The sequence below is a fragment of the Neoarius graeffei genome, chromosome 7, assembly GCF_027579695.1.
Source record: "Neoarius graeffei isolate fNeoGra1 chromosome 7, fNeoGra1.pri, whole genome shotgun sequence".
NCBI lineage: Eukaryota > Metazoa > Chordata > Actinopteri > Siluriformes > Ariidae > Neoarius > Neoarius graeffei.
In genome coordinates, this window is record NC_083575.1 from 69,727,871 (window position 1) to 69,750,213 (window position 22,343).

The 22,343-nt window shown below is 44.4% G+C and overlaps 1 protein-coding gene across 1 annotated transcript in view; it reads left to right on the plus strand.

Annotated features, from left to right (window-relative positions):
- Nucleotides 1–22,343, plus strand: part of khdrbs2 (KH domain containing, RNA binding, signal transduction associated 2) — a 237,727-nt gene that overhangs the window by 18,665 nt on the left and 196,719 nt on the right. The gene's annotated exons all lie outside the window — the stretch shown is intronic.

The window sequence follows — 22,343 nt, forward strand, 5'->3', positions numbered from 1 at the left end:
GGATATATACCCCTGTCTCCAGATCCACCATGAGCTTGACCATGATAAAGGGGTTACTGATGCAAAAGTGGCAACACTGCTAACAAGAAAATCCTAGTAGGCAGAAAGGAAAAAGAAAAAGTAGAAGTTTACCACAAACACCCTAGTGTATGTTGGTGGACTGGATGGCTTCATAGATGAAACATAGTAAGTTCTCCCCGTGCACTTTTACCAATCAGTGCCCACAGCCTCAACCTTGTTTTATATTTTGGCTTGGTTTGTGAATTCACAGGTTAAAACAAGAACAAGCACAGGATCTGTTCTCTCAATGTGGACAACTGATCTTTGTGTGATCAAGATGCTGCTAGTTAATCCTTAATTTTCATTAAATCCACAAGAAGCAGAGCAATACAATGCACTGCTTTTGTCATTTACTGTATAAAATATTGCAATATATTATATGGACATGAGTGTTTTACTGGGAAATACACCACTCGTATTTTACATACAAGCTACATCCAGGACATGGAGACCCAAAACCATGACGTAAATCTCTATATGTCATGCATGTGGAAATTGATGAATTGTTTTGATAAATTTGGGTACTTTTTGTTTGTGAATGTGTCTATATAATAGAACATCATATGTTGGCTTGAAGATATGAAGTTTATCTTTTCATGTTGAAAAACTTGCATTTTTCATATGAAATACATCGTGGTTCTGAGTGACATATTTAAATAATATTGGCTGGCGTTGAGTGGTATATCAGGTATACTCCATTCAACTAGCATGATATTGAATGAGTCGAAGACGAGTTCAATATCATGCTAGCTGAATGGAATATATCTGATATACCATGAAAAAAGCCAGCCAATATTATTATTACAACATATACACACTCTCTTCATATCAGCATTCTTGAAGGCCAATGCTAGCTTACCCAAGAGTTGGTGCTGTTAGTGCGGCAGTGCAGTTGCCTTTCAGCCGGTGTAGTGTTTATCAGTAGTGTTAGCAAAGGCCAACTCTAGCTTACCTGCGACTCAGTGCTGTTAGCACAGCAGTGCAGTTGCCTGCCAGCCAGTGTAGTGTTCATCAGTTATGTTAGCGAATGCAAATAAAATGGTCAAGCCAGTGCTATTGAAAGCAAGTAGCACAGGCTAACAACCGAGAAACTAAGATTTCTGTCTCCAGACTCTTCTTCCATGCACACTTGCCACAGTATTTTTCACTCAGACTTAAGTATTCATTTCCCTATGCAATTTTTCTTTGTTTCTTTTAAAATCAACATCAACAACTACCCACAACAGAGTGACCTGGCAGCCAAAGTTCTCTCAAAATCTTCCATATTTAACAAAGCAAACCTGGCGGCCATGTTTGTTTACAAATTGTCACAGTCACTCATTAGAGCGGAAGTTTTACATCTCTGACGTGTCTCTTTTCCAGTTTTTTAATGTCTGTTGGTATGTTTTTCTCTTGTAAATATGCGTGAAGAATATCTAATGAAGTTCTGGTAGCCTTTCGGGTGTTCAGCGTGTCTTCCTCTTTCCTGGCAAACAAAGAAATGGTTCTGCGCATGCGCAGCAGAAAACTTTCTCGTTGGATATTTGTATCAGCTCCAGCATGTGTTGTCATGTTGTTTTGACAACATGCAATATCGTAAACCATATTCAATGCTCATTCTCCACTGGGTAAAGTGACGTAATACACATAGGATAAGCGATATGCTCACAATATTGCATGCTATCGAACCAAATGAATGAAACCTGCTAGAAGGGAATAGAATACATGTTTTTATTCCATCAAAAAAGTGTTCTGTTTGTATAATAATTCCTGGTATTTCACTCTGATGACATCACAGTCCCAGTATTTTCCCACTGACTAGACGTGCGTTGTCAAAATGGCGAACCGGTTCAAAATTAAAATTCTTTTGATAACCTTTTTTTTTTGTGGATTTGTCCATATAATATAAAGAACATGATACGATTGTGCAAAGAGATGAAGTTTATCTTCTCATGTTGAAAATATTTTCACTCGTTCACTTCGCTCATTTATGAACATATTCACCACTCGAAGATAAACTTCATAACTTCGCGCAACTGTGTAATATCCTCTATATATTTCACCCACATATATGCATTGGGTCAAAAACTGAAAAGTAAAATGAATATATTGTCCATACTAGACAACCTAGTCTGTTTCATTTTACCTGCATAATGGAACTGAAATAGAGGCAAGGTATTACATGCTGCTTGCATCCACATCAGATTTGATTCTCTAAGGTACATTTAGTTTGGAGAAAAATTGTGCAGCTTTGTTGTTTCATTGAAAAGCAGCTCATCCGTAGCCAGAAGATACTCCAAGACATCATTATGAGATCAGGTTGTCTGTCCAATAATGTGAGGATACACAAGATCATTGATCTGTTATTGACTGATACACTGTAATAACAGTGGACAATAATTACCATCATTCAGCCATCATTCACTAGATGTGACTTTATTCACCCTGTTTTGCTTGTAGTCTCATAATGTTTTACATTTACAAGATTCATGTAGATGATTTGATGCATCATCACACATTAAGACACATTAATGGTGCTGGTATGCAAAAGTGTAACGTCAGATCTACATTAAGTTCATCTTTCAAATAGCTGAAGTTGGTGTCACTGTGATGTACAGTGGATATAAAAAGTCTACATAAGTCTCCTGTTAATATTGCAGGTTTTCATGATTTAAAAAAAAAACAAAACCAAGGTAACCACATATATGATTTTATTATTTGACACTACTGTCTATTTCTAAGAATTCCTGGCCCACACTTGTCATATGAATTTCTGCAGGTTTTGTAAGTGTTTTAAGGTATGATCTATGTATTTGTGTTGTACTGATGTTGACAAATGTGCTGTGTGATGTTGTGGTTTGGGACCCAAGACAAGTTTTCCTTTGTGATAATACTTGTCACCTATAACACCTTACCTTACTTTACCTCATGTGATATAGCAGCCCACCAGGCTTGTCGTACTCGAGTCCGACTTGTGCCCTAATTTTAAGGACTTGTGACCTGACTTGGACTTGAGCACTGATGACTCGGACTTAGACTTGGACTTGTGCATTAGCTACATTTGGACTTGTAAATTGGAGACAAGGACTCAGATTTTTTCTTTATTTTTTGTAACACACCATAATAATTTGGCATAAGATTTATATTTACAGAAATTTTTGTACTAATTTCGTGCAAGAGTGTCACACCTGTGTGCCTTGGCATGTGCATCAGATGGACTCTCGGGCGCAGTCCGGACAGCGCACACGCCAAGCGGACTCTCACGCATGCCGTAAATGACTCGCACCTGTACAGGATTAAGGCGCAATCAGCGCGCCTATATAAAAACTGTGAAAACGCACTTACTTTGCGAAGTACTGAGTCGCGTTGCTGACACATTACTGAGCCTTATTTTCTTGTTTGGTTTCCTGATCCCTGATTTCTTGTTTCTCATCTTTGATTCTGCCGAGTCTACAATAGCCTGTTTGTGCCTGTTTCACTGTTTTATGATTTTGCCTGCCATTCTGGATTGTTTATCTGTCTTCACTTGTATTAATAAACACACCTTCTGCACTTACATCCGTCTCCCAATCATCTCTGACAGAATACTTCACACTCCCTGATAAAGAGAATGCACATTCATTTGTTCATACATCATGTTCAGGAACAAACTAATGTTAATGGCGCTAAAACAGCCACTGTCAAACGGTGCGGCTGGAGTATTTGTTCTCAGACTCGACTCGGATTAGTAGTGGACTCGACTCAAATATTTTTTAATGACTTGGACTTGAACACTGGGGAGTCAAGACTGGACTCAGACTCAAGGTTTAGTGACTTGACTGCAACACTGCAGCCCACAAAATTCAAGTGTAAAACAAGTAGAAATGGTGGGGGAAAAGTACAATAATTTGGTTGCATAAGTGTGCATACCCCTTAACAACTACTTTGTTAAAACACCTTTTGCTTATAAGAATGATGTTCCATGGTACATCTGTCCATCCAGTCAGGGTCATGGGGAAAGCTTAAGCCAATCCCAGCTGGCTTTGGGTGAGAAGCATGGTACACCCTGGGCGGGCTGTCATTCTATCACAGGGATAGTCATTCACACCTCTGGGCAATTGAGGCCCTGTCCACATGGCAACGGATTCAGGTGAATCTGATAAAATTGTTTATCGTTTCGGCCTGGCGTCCACACGGCAACGGCGTTTTGGGTGCCCCAAAATGAAATCTTTTGAGAACAGGTTCCAGAGTGAAAAAATCTGGCAACGGCGCCGTTGCGAAGTCGTCTGGATGAGTAGAACGGATTTGTTTACAATGACGTCACAACCACATGACTAGAACAAGCAGCACTCTCGCGCGCATCATTCATAACAACAGAAATTGAAATTGTTTACACATTAACCTGACTGACCTGCCAGACAGACAATTTACACCTGCTTTGATGAACAGAAAGTACAGCCTTCCACACAAAGCAACAGTTACCTGACTATAATGGAGGCAGAGGGGAAAAGGGTCAGAAGACCCTTCAACAGACTGTTTTGTATGAACCACTGCATTGCATTCACTTTTGTATACAGCTTTTCTTTTAAATAAACAAGTAACTGAACCATTTCTTGAATTTCTTTTTTTTTTTATTGGATAAGACTGCTTTTCAAAATGTTCACACACAATATAAAAAGTTATATAAATTATATTAAAATGCTTTTCAAAATGTTCACACACAATAAGAAAATTATGTTATATAAAACTATGCACACTAATAAAACTAATTTGTACACACAGAAGGCACGATTTCCTCGCGTAGTCACAGCCATCTTCTTCTTGTTGTGTGTTTGTTCCTGTGAGTGCTTCACGCCGGGTAGAAGAAGGGGTTTATGCGTGTAACAGACGTTGCGTTGTGTTGTTCACCAGTCTTCTTATTCTGAAGAAATGAGACACAAATACACTGCTGAGGACGGGCTGCAAATGTCCAGTGGCATTGGTGCTTACATTTCCAAAACGAACTGAAAGAGGCCAGCGCCTCGTTCCCATAACTACCTGCGTTCTTAAAGGGCCAGCGCAGAATTTCCCCACCACTACACACAATGGCAAGTGGAAAAAAATAAACCCGTTACATGCGCATGCGTCATACTTCTTCTTCTATTGTTCTGGTGTCTCCAATGGGACCGTCTTACAGCGCACGTAGAGGTGTGGCATGTGTATTGCATCGTTTTCAGCAAACGTTGCATTGCCATATGAACCTGATATTTTACTGATCTGTTGCCCATGTGGACGCAATATTTAAAAAAAAAACTCGTTGTCGTGTGGATGTAGCCTGAGAGTAGTTGACCTAATCTGCATGTCTTTGGGGGGGAAACCAGAGCGCCCAGAGGAAATCCACACAGATGTAAAGAGAAGATGCAAACTCCACACAGAAGGGCCCCAGTCATGAGGTCTGAACCCAGAATATTCTTGCTGTGAGATGACAGCATTAACCATTGCACCACCATGCTGCACATGCTACATTTAATGTTTTGGAAATTTTGTACCACTCTCAATACAATTTGGCAATGAAATCCTGTACATGCTTGGTAAAGTCTCTGTAGAACATGGCTTCAGAAGCTGGATAAAACCAAAATGTCAAGAAAATCTTACAGAAACAGCTGATCTTTATTCGGGGTTAATCAAAATCACTTTATTGGTGACAGTTGTATGATTTGAACAAGAGTTTGAATGTGATTCGTTTCATTCTGAGCACAGTCACATGTGCCATTATAAAAGAACGTGCACACTTAAGCAGCCAGGTCGCTGTTTTTCTTTTTTCTTTTTTTCCCCCGTTTGTTTTTAATTTGAATTTTGTTGGTTGCTATATCAAATGAAAGCTGGAAAATGATCTGACATCTTGGTTTCAATTATTTTTAAGATTACAAAAAAACTTCAATATTATAACAGAGGTCTATCTATCTATCTATCTATCTATCTATCTATCTATCTATCTATCTATCTATCTATCTATCTATCTATCTATCTATCTATCTATCTATCAGTCAGACTCTTCCTGCTTGAGACCAGGTGTTTTTTTTTTATTATTTCCATCCTAACACTGGCTGCAAAATCATTTTTGTTTTTAAATCACTTCAAGTAGGTTACCATATATGTTGCTGCATTCGTCCCACGAGCAATTACCTCTGGTTTGTGTTTGCATTCCTGCTACCCAATTCTACAAGCAACTCTTATTTTAATTAAGCATTATCTTGCAGGGTTTACAAATCCAACTCTCAAGTACAATACATCTGGGTTTTGTTGTAAATCCCACCTCACCTGCACTACGTAATCATTTCTTGATTATGCGACTCAGGACTGATGGAAGTTGGAGCAGTTTTATTCTGGCTAGATTAGCTGAGGACTCGAGGGCTTGCATAAAGTGCTCACCCCTATTTGTTAGCTAGCTGTCACATTATAAAGGCACTGTTATGGTACAGTAATATGCTTGGGGGTATAAAATGACTGACGGAGAGCTGTGTGATTGAAATAGCACACATTTACCATGAGGGAGAAGCCTTTCTGTATTAACTGGGAGAGAAAAGCTGATTGCCATCACTGGCGTTTTTATCACCACAGCCACGGTGCTGTATTCACACTGATGAATACAAACTCTGAATCTAAACTAACTTCATCATTGTTTACTCTGTAAAGCACACAACTGGCTAGTGTTGCTGTGATAAGAGAGACAAAGATTTCTCCATCCCTCCCACCCAGAGAGCACAGGAAATTTTGCTTCTTTAACTCTCCTCCAAAGATGGCTGGAGCATCCCTGGCATTCAGACTTGTGATCTCCCCAACAGTAAGTCAAGTGATTTTCTGTTGCACCATTTTGGAGCCCATTAGTTGTGTTTTTGAATTATAAACAAGTATAGCTCTTGTAAAACATAATGAACAAAATGTTTTGGGTTTTTTTTCTGATTCAGTGGCTAAAACCATAAAAAGTTTCCCATTTTAGACTATCCGCCCATCCTCTGTAACTGCTTATCCTGTGCAGGGTCATAGGTAAGTGGGAGCCTATCCCAGCTGACTATGGGCAAGAGGTGGGGTACACCCTGCATAAGTTCCCAGGTCATCACAGGGCTGACACATAGGCTACATCCACACAACAACGGCAACGAGATTTTATTAAAAAAAATATCGCGTCCACATGGGCAACGGATCAGTAAAATATCAGGTTCATATGGCAACGCAACGCTTGCTGAAAACGATGCAATACACATGCCACAGCTCTACGTGCACTGTAAGACGGTCCCATCAGAGACACCAGAACAATAGAAGAAGTAGGATGCATGCGCATAAACCCCTTCTACCCGGCGTGAAGTACTCACAGGAACAAACACACAACAACAAGAAGATGGCTGTGACTACGCGAGGAAATCGTGCCTTCTGTGTGTACAAATTAGTTTTATTAGTGTGCATAGTTTTATATAACTTAATTTTCTTATTGTGTGTGAACATTTTGAAAAGCATTTTACTATAATTTATATAACTTTTTATATTGTGTGTGAACATTTTGAAAAGCAGTCTTATTCAATAAAAAAAAGAAATTCAAGAAATGGTTCAGTTACTTGTTTATTTAAAAGAAAAGCTGTATACAAAAGTGAATGCAATGCAGTGGTTCATACAAAACAGCGAGAGTGCTGCTTGTTCTAGTCATGTGGTTGTGATGTCATCGTAAACAAATCCGTTATACTCATCTAGATGACTTCGCAAAGGTGCTGTTGCCAGATTTTTCCACTCTGGAACCCGTTCTCAAATATCGTTTTGGGGCACCCAAAACGCCGGTGCCGTGTGGACGCCAGGCCGAAACGATAAACAATTTTATCAGATTCACCTGAATCCGTTGCCGTGTGGACAGGGCCATAGAGACAAACAACCATTCACACTCACATTCACACCTACGGTCAATTTAGAGCCACCAATTAGCCTAACCTGCATGTCTTTGGACTGTGGGGGAAACTGGAGCACCCAGAGGAAACCCACACAGACATGGGGAGAACATGCAAACTCCACACAGAAAGGCCCCCATTGGCTACTGGGCTCGAACCCAGAACCTTCTTGCTGTGAGGCAACAGTGCTAACCACTGCATCACCATGCCGTCCCATTTTAAATTATTTCAATCAAATCATCTCATCTCATCTCATTATCTCTAGCCGCTTTATCCTGTTCTACAGGGTCGCAGGCAAGCTGGAGCCTATCCCAGCTGACTACGGGCGAAAGGCGGGGTACTGTACACCCTGGACAAGTCGCCAGGTCATCACAGGGCTGACGCATAGACACAGACAACCATTCACACTCACATTCACACCTACGGTCAATTTAGAGTCACCAGTTAACCTAACCTGCATGTCTTTGGACTGTGGGGGAAACCGGAGCACCCGGAGGAAACCCACGCGGACACGGGGAGAACATGCAAACTACACACAGAAAGGCCCTCGCCAGCCACGGGGCTCGAACCCAGACCTTCTTGCTGTGAGGCGACAGCGCTAACCACTACACCACCGTGCCGCCCTCAATCATTTAATCAATCAATCAATCAAAGTGCAGACTCGCCATGCAGCATGATCCCAATTAGGGCTGGGTTGATCTATTAATAAATTATTGTTAGTGTGATATGACCATTCATATTATCAGCCAACTGAATAGTATGAGTATCGGGATTTAGCAGAAATATGAACTTTCCCCATAAAAACATAAATGAAGAGTTTATTTTACAATGTGGCATGACACATAGAACTAACTTAATTAATAGTACGCCTGTTATATTATACTTTTACTGTCGGCAGTAGCGGGAGATGGAGGAGCAGACAGCAGGTCATGGGTGGAAAAAACAAGGCTTTATTAAGTAAGTAGCAGAAAATACCATATGGAAAATGAGACCAAATTACTAGGAAAGAAAGCAGAGCAAATGAGTGTTTCTGTGAATACTGAGAAATTTGGGGTGGGCAATTTGGCAACAATGAAGTATGTTGGGTTTTGGTATAAATACTGCCAAATGATAGTACCACGTCCTAAGTGGAAGGTACACAGCAGAGCCATGCTCAAATACTTTTATATTTTTCAGTATACAACACTAATCACATACATCATTTTGTGAGACGTCAACTATGTGACAGATGGACCAGCTACTATCTGTTCTCATAATACAATCCTGGTGGCTGTATTCCTTAAGTGTTTTGTATAAATGACAGAAAATACTAACTTGTAACTTTTTATCTTAATTTGGGACTAAATGTAGTCAAAATATTTAAGCTAATACTAACTTAGCTAGGGTGGCACGGTGGTGTAGTGGTTAGCACTGTCACCTCACAGCAAGAAGGTTCTGGGTTCGAGCCCAGTGGCCAACGGGGGCCTTTCTGTGTGGAGTTTGCATGCTCTCCCTGTGTCTGTGTGGGTTTCCTCTGGGTGCTCCAGTTTCCCCCACAGTCCAAAGACATGCAGGTTCATTAACTGGTGGCTCTAAATTGACCGTAGGTGTGAATGGTTGTTTGTCTCTATGTGTCCAGCCCTGCGATGACCTGGTGACTTGTCCAGGGTGTACCCCGCCTCTCGCCCATAGTTAGCTGGGATAGTGTACTAATCCCCAATGTGGGTGGAGCACAGAAGCACAGCAGGCGAGAGTTTGTGTTCACACACACGCACTTTATTGAGCTTTTCAGCTTTCTTTCTTTCACTCATTCATTCACTCACTCACGCATGCACACGTGTTGTGGTCGGGGAGCAAAATCCTCTTCTCTCCTCTCCCCCTCCCTTTATACTCCATCCCTGCAACAAACACACACACACACACACACACACACACACACACACACACAAATTGACATCAGGTGTAATGACCTAGCCACTTACCTTTCCTGACCCCGCCCTCCATTCACAGACTGCTGCTTGGCCACGCCCCCGCTGCCACATAACCCCACCGCCTGACTCAGACCGGGGAGCCGTCCGGCCTGAAGCTGACTCCCCCCCCGACGGGACAGGAAGTCCGCCACCACCATCTGTGCCCCCGGCCTGTGGATCACCTCGAACTTAAATGGCTGGAGAGCGAGATACCAATGGGTGATCCGCTCATTGGCATCCTTCATGCGGTGGAGCCACTGGAGGGGCGCGTGATCCGAACAGAGAGTGAAAGGGCGTCCCAGCAGGTAGTATCGGAGGGCGAAGACCGCCCACTTGATGGTGAGACACTCCTTTTCAATTGTGCTGTACTTGCTTTTGTGCACTGACAGCTTTCGGCTGATGTACAGCACCGGGCGCTCTTCACCCTCCACCTCCTGGGACAGAACGGCCCCCAGCCCCCTGTCCGATGCATCAGTCTGCAAAATAAAGGGGAGAGAGAAGTCAGGGGAGTGTAAAAGTGGCCCCACACACAGTGCAGCTTTTACCTCAGAGAAGGCCTGTTGGCATTGCTCCGTCCACTGGACCGGCTCTGGAGCCCCCTTTTTAGTGAGGTCGGTTAGCGGGCTGGTGACGTCCGAATAGTTAGGTATAAACCTACAATAATAGCCAGCCAGCCCCAAGAACCGCCTCACCTCCTTTTTGGTCTTGAGCCTCAGGCAGGCCGCAATCACTGCAGTCTTGTTAATTTGGGGACGCACCTGCCCATGACCCAAGTGGAACCCCAGATACCGTACTTCCACCCGCCCAATTGCACACTTTTTCGGGTTAGCTGTGAGGCCCGCTCGCCTCAGCGACTTTAGAACAGCCCTCAGGTGTTCCAAGTGCCGCGGCCAATCATGACTGTAGATTATTATGTCATCTAGATAGGCAGCCGCGTAGGCAGCATGAGGGCGGAGGACCCTGTCCATAAGCCGCTGGAATGTAGCGGGCGCCCCAAATAACCCAAAGGGGAGCGTGACAAATTGGTCTAAACCAAATGGTGTGGAAAAGGCCGTTTTCTCTCAGGATAGAGGAGTCAAGGGTATCTGCCAATATCCCTTGGTTAGATCCAGTGTCGAATAAAAGCGAGCAGCACCTAACCGATCAAGCAACTCATCAATGCAAGGCATTGGGTACGCGTCAAATTTAGACACTGCGTTGACCTTTCTATAGTCCACACAGAACCGGACCGACCCATCAGTCTTGGGAACCCAGACCACTGGGCTGCTCCAGTCACTGTGGGACTCCTCGATTATGCCCATTCCGAGCATGGCCTTGAGTTCATCCCGAACCACCTTTTTCTTGTGTTCGGGCAAGCGGTAAGGGCGGCTACGCACTACCACCCCCGGGGGCGTTTCGATGTGGTGTTCTATGAGGTGGGTACGACCCGGAAGGGGCGAGAACACGTCGGAAAATTCCTTCTGCAACTTGGCTACCTCCGTGAGTTGGGTCGGCGAGAGGTGGTCTCCACAAGGGACCGGAGTGGCCTGAGATGTTATCTTTTTTACCTCCGGCCCCAGCTCCCCCTTCTCTGGGACTACCGACGCCAACGCCACGGGGACCCCCTCATTACAGTGTTTTAAAAGGTTGAGGTGGTAGACTTGCAGTGCCCCGCCCCTATCCGTTGGCTTTACCTCATAGTCGACACCCCCGACTCTCCGTGTGACCTCAAAGAGCCCTTGCCACTTGGCGACTAATTTAGAACTCGACGTGGGCAATAATACGAGTACTTTTTCTCCCGGCGTGAATTCTCTAAGGCGCGTGCCCCTGTCATACAGCCGGCTTTGACGTTCTTGTGCCTGCTGTAAATTCTCCTGGGTTAATTGCGTGAGGGTGTGGAGTTTTGCGCGCAGGTCAAGAACGTACTGGATTTCATTTTTACTCGGTGAAGGTCCCTCCTCCCAATTTTCCCGCAGCACATCCAGAATGCCATGCGGCTTACGCCCATATAATAATTCAAAGTGAGAAAACCCTGTGGAGGCTTGCGGGACCTCTCGTACTGCGAACAACAGGGGTTTGAGCCACTTATTCCAATTATGCGCATCTTCACTAACGAATTACCGGATTATGTTTTTGAGTGTCTGGTTGAATCGCTCTACTAATCCATCCGTTTGTGGGTGATAGACACTGGTGCGGATAGACTTAATCCCCAGTAACCCATACAGCTCGCGCAGTGTGCGTGACATAAACGAGGTGCCTTGGTCTGTCAGGATTTCTTTCGGAATCCCGACCCAGGAGATAATGCGGAAGAGTGCTTCTGCAATACTGCATGCTGAGATATTGCGGAGAGGCACTGCCTCCGGATATCGCATTGCATAGTCCACTAGAACTAAAATAAAGCAATATCCTCGTGCTGACCAATCTAATGGCCCGACGAGATCCATCCCAATTCGCTCAAACGGGGTCTCGATTAGAGGAAGAGGGCACAATGGTGCTTTTGGAGTGGCCGCGGGATTTACTAATTGGCATTCACGGCATGCCGCACACCACCGACGGACATCCCCGCGAATCCCTGGCCAATAGAACCGGGCCATTATTCGGGCTAGTGTTTTGTCTTGCCCCAAGTGTCCGGCCATGGGATTAAAGTGAGCTGCATGGAACACGAGTTCCCTACGGCTCTTTGGGATTAACAACTGGGTTACTCGTTCCTTAGTTTGAGTGTCCTGCGTCACTCGGTACAATCTATCTTTAATAATGGCAAAATAGGGGAAGGTTGCTTGGCTGAAGAGTTTGACCATCGATTACTCTCACTTGGTCAAACGCATGCCGCAGAGTCTTGTCTCGTGACTGCTCTAACGGGAAATCCCCAAGGGACTCCCCGAGAGAGGGAGGAGGAGCGGGGTGCTCCTCACTCTGACGTGGTGTTGACGCAGACGGCTCTGTGACAGCTTCTCCAGCCAATGCCACACCAGGATCTTCCCGTGACCTACCTGTACTAGGGCAGGACCCACTACGTGTTAAATACTCCATTAATTCTTTAAATCCCAGCCAATCAGTACCCAAGATCAACGAGTGGGTAAGGCGAGGATTAACCGCCGCCTTCATTTTATGCGTTTGGCCCCGGAATAGAATCTGGACTGACACTAGAGGGTAATGGTGAACATCCCTGTGCACACACAACACCTTCACCGCTTGTGCTCCCCCCAATGCCTCACCTTGCACCAGGCATTGGTGAATTGAGGTCTGATTGAAACTGGAATCCACCAAAGCATGATATGTATCCCCTTGAATACTCACCAGTACACGATACGTTCTGGCCCAATCGGGGGCGGTTTCTGGCGTGTTGGGGATCCGGATGACAGCCCCCACCTCCCTTGCGGGGCTCTGACTTGGGAGATGCTCCGATTCCCCGCCGCGCCAGCACACCGGCCCAGGCTTTCCCTCTGCACTGGTGTTATGGGTGTCACTCACCTGAGGGGGAGACAACACAGACACAGAAGAGGGAGATGGGAGGACACCACGGGTGCGACGGGCCGGCTGGGGAGGAGCCAGCTGCTGCCTCCGTGGCAGGGGAACAGGGTGGGGAGGGGGACAAGAGACAGGGGGGAAGAGAGAGAAGAGAATCAAGGGGAGACGCCTCGTCTGCCTGCCGTCGGAGCCGCCTCCAGATGGTCCTCCGCCAGCTTGATGGCTCGTTCCAGCGACGCCGGGCGGTGACACTGGACCCATTCCGCTGTTCCTTCCGGAAGTTGAGAGATGAACTGCTCCAGTGCCACCAGATCGATGATCTCCTCGGCGTCGCGGTCTTCCGCCCTCAGCCACCGCCGGCAGGCGTCCCGGAGTTGCTGGCCGAATGCAAACAGCCGGCCAACCTCCTCCAGCGTCAGCGTCCGGAAGCGCTGACGGTGTTGCTCCGGGGAGCGGCCGAGCCGCTGCAGGATGGCTTTCCTCAGGTCCGCATAGACCAGCCGGCTGTCAGCAGGGAGCTGCTGTGCTGTGAGCTGCGCCTCGCCAGTCAGGAGTGGGAGGAGGTGCGCCGCGCGCTGCTCCAGCGGCCACCCCCACACCTTGGCTGCTTGCTCAAAGAGAGCGAGGAATGCTTCCAGATCGTCCTGCGGTCCCATCTTCGTGAGGGTGGCGGCAGCGGTGGCCGGCGGCCCTGCTGACGTGAGCCGGTGCCGGAACGCCTGGCGATCTTCCTGCTGGGCCAGCATCAAGGCTTCGAAGCGCTGCTGCTGCTCCTTCCGGAGGGTGATCAGCTCTTGATGCTGGTTCTGCTGGGCGGTAGCGAGGGCAAGGATGAGCTCTTTGAACGGGGAGGACTCCATGGGGTGGTTCCCTTCTGTGTGTCCCGGTTTCGGCACCACTGTAGTAATCCCCGATGTGGGTGGAGCACAGAAACATGGCAGGCGAGAGTTCGTGTTGACACACACGCACTTTATTGAGCTTTTCAGCTTTCTTTCTTTCTTTCTTTCTTTCTTTCTTTCTTTCTTTCTTTCTTTCTTTCTTTCTTTCTTTCACTCATTCATTCACTCACTCACGCACACACACGTGTTGTGGTTGGGGAGCGAAATCCTCTTCTCTCCTCTCCCCCTCCCTTTATACTCCATCCCTGCAACAAACACACACACACACCCACCCACACACAAATTGACATCAGGTGTAATGACCTAGCCACTTACCTTCCCTGACCCCGCCCTCCATTCACAGACTGCTGCTTGGCCACGCCCCCGCTGCCACAGATAGGCTCTAGCTTGCCCTGCACAGGATAAGCGGTTACGGATAATGGATGGTTGGATAACTAAGCTAGGCCTGTTACTTTTTGTGCACCCCCTCCTTTAAAGTCAAAATCTTGACTCTAGGCTTGTTGTCTAGAATTTGGCTTCATCAGTAGACGTTGTTGGTGGAACTGTAGCCTGCACTGCAGTATCCAGCAGCATTGGGAATGCTAAATCTACCTTAAATTTGATGTCACATACAGTAGTTGACAAATTTTGGGCTTTTTGGCTTGCCACGCCCATTGGTATCAACCTATTTTCACCCAGGGTCATGTGCGTGAAGGGAGTGGGCTGCCATTTTGTTTCATCATATTGACTACTACCATCGTTAATTATGCAGATGTAATCACAGTCACATCTTTGACACGTAAAAAAGGTATGCTTCAATTTTTACACACTCAACCCCACGCAAAAACAGTACACACAACCATGTGTACGAGATGCTGTTCTGTTGCCCTCCCTGCCAGATAGCATGAGGCAGGCAAACCTTGTATCTGAGTAACCATTGCAATGATGGGGCTGAATTCAGCGCTGTCACATTGTTGACCACAAGTTCATGGGACACCTACTTTGGCTGAGCTGCAGTCGAAATGATTAAAAGCTGCATCAAGTTTAGTTGTATTTTCTTTAAACACACTCATATCCATGACATGCACAGAGGGTAATCTTGTCTGCTGGCTTTCAGTGGAGAAATAACACTTAGTTCAAACCAAGGTTGCAGGTGGGACAAGCCAAGTTAGCCATTTTCACACTTACTTCAGTTTTTTCCAACAAGTAAGAAATGTCAGAGAGGTCTGCTGAATTTTTTTTTTCACAGTTGTCCCCAGGGAGTTCTTGCTGTATGTACAGGTTTTAGATCTCTCCACATTACACAGGCTTAGAGATGACTCTGGGACACAAATTTCTCAGTATTCACAAACACTCAAATATGGGTAGAGTTCTGGAGTAAAGTGCAAAAACACGACAAGCAAGCACAGAACTGGAGCTCATGAGCAAGTGCCCTGTCTTGGTCATGTCATGCATTTATGGCAGGTGACCAACGAGCATGAACTGGCTGCAGGTGTGCACAAGAGCGTGTGAGTGCCCCCTGGTTTCCTGGCATCTGCATACTTACTTAAAGTCCGCATGTGCTGTGATGACCTTTTTTCTCCGAACATTATTTTCATAGTATAATATATAACTGTGATAAATATTGTTACTGGGAGGCACGGTGGTGTATTGGTTAGCACTGTCGCCTCACAGCAAGAAGGTCTTGGGTTCGAGCACAACGGCCAGCGAGGGCCTTTTTGTGGAGTTTGCATGTTTTCCCCGTGTCTGCGTGGGTTTCCTCCGGGTGCTCCGGTTTCTCCCACAGTCCAAAGACATGCAGGTTAGGGTAATTGGCGGCTCTAAATTGACCGTAGGTGTGAATGTGAGTGTGAATGGTTGTTTGTCTCTGTGTCAGCCCTGTGATAACCTGGCGACTTGTCCAGGGTGTACCCCGCCTCTTGCCCATAGTCAGCTGGGATAGGCTCCAGCTTGCCTGCGACCCTGTAGAACAGGATAAGCGGCTACAGATAATGGATGAATGGATGGAAATATTGTTATCGTGAAAATGTCAGAAGATATCGTGATATAATTTTTAGGCCATATTGCCCAGCCTATTCCCATTATACTTTACAGATAAAAAGAATAGATGGGACAAAATATACAACAAGCAAGGAAAAAAGACTTCAAAAATCAACATTGAAGTAATAATAAAAATTAAAGAAAACAACATCAGAAACACCATGTTAAGGGATGTTTGAATGTCAGAAAAATAAAACAGTCACATTAAGAGCATTTAAGGGAATGTTTAGCCGCTTTTAGCCCCACCCACTCAAGTTTGTATAATATGTGATCCATCCAACCATCCATTTTCCATATTGTGTACCCATTGCAGGTTGCAGGTGAGCTAGAGCTGATCCCAGCTGCCTTTGGGTGAGAGGCGGGGTACACTTTGGACAGGTCACCAGTCTATGGCCAAGTTTACATTAGACCGTATCTGTCTCGTTTTCTTCGCGGATGCACTGTCCGTTTACATTAAAACGCCTGGAAACGCCGGGAAACGGGAATCCGCCAGGGTCCACGTATTCAATCCAGATTGTGTCTGGTCCGGTGCTGTGTAAACATTGAGAATACACGGATACGCTGTGCTGAGCTCTAGCTGGCATCGTCATTGGACAACGTCACTGTGACATCCACCTTCCTGATTCGCTGGTGTTGGTCATGTGACGCGACTGCTGAAAAACGGCGTGGACTTCCGCCTTGTATCACCTTTCATTAAAGAGTATAAAAGTATGAAAATACTGCAAATACTGATGCAAATACTGCCCATTGTGTAGTTATGATTGTCTTTAGGCTTGCCATCCTTCCACTTGCAAGTGGTAAGTGATATGCACTGGGATCACACACACAGCGGCTCAGTCCCGAATCACTGCTCGTGCGCTATACTCGCGCGCTCTGTGAGCTGTGCAGGGCCGGAGTGCGCACCCTCCAGAGGGCACTCGCTGTTCAGGGCAGAGTGATTTGGAGCGCAGGATGCCTGCGGAGCCGAGCGTATCCGTGTATTGGTGTTGCTGTGTGCACGCGAATCGTGTATTGATGTTGCTGTGTGCACGCTAATCGTTTTAAAAACGTTAATCTGATGATCCGCTGATACGGTCTAATGTAAACCCCACCTATGGCAGAGCTAGCACAGAGAGAAAGTCAACCATTTACACTCACATTCACACCTACGGGCAATTTAGAGTAAACAGTTGACCTAATCCACATGTCTTTGGACTGTTGGAGGAAACCAGAGCACCCTGAACATGCAAACTTCAGACAGAAAGGCCTCAGTCAACTTGCAGGTTTGAACTCAGAAGGCGCTTGCTGTGAGGCGTCTGTGCTAACCACTGCACCACGATGCTGCCCATAATATATGTTGTAATTTGTATAATATGTGAAACCTGTTTTTGCAAACTACTTTTATGATTGTTGGCATATCTTCTCAAAATACTAAATGAAAAATATAAAAAATATTAAAATAGCTTCAATAGTTATCAAAACACAGTCCAATCATTTCTTGTGGTGTGGCTTTTAAAGTGAGACGGCCTTTCGATTTTCTAAAATCGGTGAACTTTAGTTCCCTCTGAAATTTGGTCATTGTGATATATGTTTATTTCTGTAGTATCTAAAAAAATAAAAATAAAAACAGGCCATTATGTGGCTGAGAAGTTATTTAATTTGAGGGGATTCCTTAGCAAATAATGTGAATAAAAATGGTCAGGTTTACCTTGACCGTGCACTGACAGTTACATCATTCTGTTGCTACACGAACAGCTGATCACACCGAGGTGCTCGCTGACTGCTGATATTTATTAGTTTGGTCCTGCGTTTCCTTTCCTTCGCAACATAACGTCTTTTCTTCTCACTTTCCGTTACTGTAGTTGGTCTTTCACATTTCATTCGCACACTCACGTCCTCCATTTTTCTCTCCTGTTTCAAATTTGTATCCCACAATGCCTTGCGCGAACGGGGAAACCCCACTGCATGATGCATGACGTAGTCTCTTGTACTGCGTCATGGTGAAGCAAGAAAAAATAGTGGAGAATTTAGGGCTACATGGCCCTAAATTTATTAATCGTTCTATTTAAAAAAAAAAAAAACTAATAAAATTGGAAGTCGGTGATTCGAAATCAGTAGCTTTTAGCCCACTAAACAAAAATAATTGGGTGTCGGGGTAAATTCTTTTTATGACCTACACTTGAAAAATCTGAAAGGCAGTCTACCTTTAATTGAAGGCTGTTACTTAATTACATGGATTCACAGGACACTTAAAAGACTTATTCAAAACAAGACTATTACCCCATACCCACTCACAGTGAAAACTATAAATGTTCTGTTATTATGCAGTAATGGTGTCCTGTGGGAATAGGAGCAAACCGGCAAAGTCAAAACGTTAATCTGTCCCTTGGCGACCTAGTCACATTTACAGAAATGTTTTGTCACGGCTCCAGTGAGAATCAGAATCATCAGATTTATGTGTTGTGACGGATCATGATGTTGCTGGTGGTGATGTAAATTATGTCATGATATTGCGATGACATTACTCATACTGCCTCAATGTAAAGCAAGCAGCGGTAAACTCAAACCAACAAGCAAAGAAACCATCAGCAGATACAGTGGGACCATTATATCCATGGGGAATATGCTCCAAGATCAAACACTGATGGCTGAATAGGAGCAATAGGAGTGAAGCATATATAAAGCTTGTTTTTTTGTCTACGTACAAAGCTATGATAAAGTTTCATTTATAAACTACACACAATATGACATCACCAACAGTAACGAATAATAAAATTAAACCATTATATCAATGTAATCTAATAAAAGTTATGTGAATATTATGTGAACACTTTCTCTCTCTCGCTCCCTCTCTCTCTGTCATGAATGGGATTCTGATATTTCCACTTGATATTTTTATCATGGGTGTTGGCGTGGAGACAGATGCAAGTGCATCTTTTATTTACACCAGGCATGAAAACAAGAGTAGAACTAAGGAACACTTCTGGAGAATAAAGGCAAACACAAGACGAACTAACAGAAACCGGGGTTCAAATAAGGCAAGTAATAAGTGAAAAACGTGAAAGCAGGTGTGTATGATTAATGCTGTCTATAAGTAGGGTGTGTGGGTAGTTTGAGGGGATATGCTTATATGCTTGAGTGAGTCAGCAGATACAGCAGTTCAACTGTATAAGCAAAAATTGTTATAAATAGCCTTTGCTTGAACAAAACAAATGTTCAGAAACAGGAAGAGAACTCTCTCAACAGAGACATTATACAGCTTGACTTGTGCCATGTTGCTTACTAGCTAATAATTCGCCTTGGTTTTTTAACAACAATAGACTTGCCACCACTTGAATTATACATCATATCCAGTCTCGTATGGTTCACGCCCCATAGCATTCCGTTAAATACAGTCAGGTGGGAATACACAATATCTGTCACTTTTCCGTTATGGAAGACTGAGTGAGAATGAAAATTTTCGTTTTGTTTTTAGCTTATACAGTAATGGATTTCATATGGGAAAGTGGCTTATGAGGCTGTGTGCTTCATTTATGGGGCGGGTTGATGACTGTTAAAGGTTGGTTTACTTAAATACATGGCTATCGTCAGCCAGTCCTGTTTCAGCAGGTATTTTACAGGGTTTGGATTAAGCTACTGTCACAAAACTTGGACAGTATGTTTTATCTGTTGTCTCTTTAGTGTTCTATGTAACGTGGCAATGACTGACCACTGGGGGGTGCTACTTGTGAAGCAGTAGTACCCCCTTGGACCCCTCAGATCGCTACTCATGGTTATGTTTGTGTGTGATCCATGTCTCTGCTGTCTGTGTTGAGATTTTGAAATACTTACAATTCAGGACAAATCCACATCTAGCGTAAGAACATGTCATAAACTAATTGTAATGGGATGGTTTTGTCTGACATGATTTTGACATCTGACAGGGCTGAGATGCTTTCAAGTAAATGTTCTGATAATTCTGTGCTGTTTTAAGTTTGCATTGTTTGGCAGAAGGTCAGTGCTAGCAGGAGACTTTGAAATGAACATTTGCATTCCTGGGCGGCATGACGGTGTAGTGGTTAGCACTGTCGCCTCACAGCAAGAAGGTCCTGGGTTCGAGCCCAGCGGCCAGCGAGGGCCTTTCTGTGTGGAGTTTGTATGTTCTCCCCGTGTCTGTGTGGGTTTCCTCCGGGTGCTCTGGTTTCCCCCACAGTCCAAAGACATGCAGGTTAGGTTAACTGGTGACTCTAAATTGACCATAGGTGCGAATGTGAGTGTGAATGGTTGTTTGTCTCTATGTGTCAGCCCTGTGATAACCTAGCCTAGCGACTTGTCCAGGGTGTACCCCGCCACTCGCCCATAGTCAGCTGGGATAGGCTCCAGCTTGCCTGTGACCCTGTAGAACAGGATAAGCAGCTACAGATAATGGATGGATGTATTTGCATTACTGTTACAAGAAAATCCTATACTTTCAGTAGATATTTCAGAGAATATTAAAAAAAAACCCTGCATATCTGCCTAATTATCAAAGAACATCATAATAGGTTTCTAGCTGACTGTGAAGCATAAAGGGTCAAGTCAATAATAAAAAAAATAATAATGGACAAATAATAAATGGAAATTAGGCATGAGAATATACACTAAAGCCACCATACGAGACATATCCTGATACCAGACAATGTTGCCATGATGATACTCACAAAATATATTCCATTGTAATCCATTTATTTTGTCATGACGACAAATCAAACAACTGCAATATCTCCACTACAACAGGGGTCAACTCAAATTCCACCTGGGCCACATTAGTATTTTTGTGAGATCTTGAAGGGCCATAATCAAAAGCCCTATTTACACAGATATCGGTGTAAAGAAGGCACCCTGATATTCCAGCTTTAGCGATTTACAGCGAACTAAATAAAGCCAGCATGAAGCTGCACCAGTGTGTGTTTTTACATTGTGAGACAGTGTTCTGCAACCAGAGGCGTGATGTGTCACAACGGAACATTGGCATCTAGGCTGACATATCTCTGTGTAGGAAATATGAATACCTCAAGCATACTGGTGCTGCTTTAAAAAACAACGGCCGGTGAACTGAGTGTTGAAGTGCTTTTGTTAGCCGTGCACATTTATACCACTCTTCAAACACAAGTAAAGTTGTTGAGCATCATATGCAACATGAAATCGCTTCCATTAAATAATTCACATTTAAAATGAGACCACCTTTCGATTTCATAAAATCGGTGAAATTTAGTTCCCTCTGAAATTTGGTCATTGTGATATACAGTGGGGCAAGAAAGTATTTAGTCAGCCACCAATTGTGCAAGTTCTCCCACTTAAAAAGATGAGAGAGGCCTGTAATTTTCATCATAGGTACACTTCAACTATGAGAGAGAGAATGGGGGGAAAGAATCCAGGAAATCACACTGTAGGATTTTTAATGAATTAATTGGTAAATCCCTCGGTAAAATAAGTATTTGGTCACCTACAAACAAGCAAGATTTCTGGCTCTCACAGACCTGTAACAACTTCTTTAAGAGGCTCCTCTGTCCTCCACTCGTTACCTGTATTAATGGCACCTGTTTGAACTCGTTATCAGTATAAAAGTCACCTGTCCACAACCTCAAACAGTCACACTCCAAACTCCACTATGGCCAAAACCAAAGAGCTGTCAAAGGACACCAGAAACTAAATTGTAGACCTGCACCAGGCTGGGAAGACTGAATCTGCAATAGGTAAGCAGCTTGGTGTGAAGAAATCAACTGTGGGAGCAATTATTAGAAAATGGAAGACACACTGATGATCTCCCTCGATCTGGGGCTCCATGCAAGATCTCACCCCGTGGGGTCAAAATGATCACAAGAACGGTGAGCAAAAATCTCAGAACCACACGAGGGGACCTAGTGAATGACCTGCAGAGAGCTGGGACCAAAGTAACAAAGGCTACCATCAGTAACGCACTACGCCGCCAGGGACTCAAATCCTGCAGTGCCAGACGTGTCCCCCCGCTTAAGCCAGTACATGTCCAGGCCCGTCTGAAGTTTGCTAGAGAGCATTTGGATGATCCAGAAGAGGATTGGGAGAATGTCATATGGTCAGATGAAACCAAAATAGAACTTTTTGGTAAAAACTCAACTTGT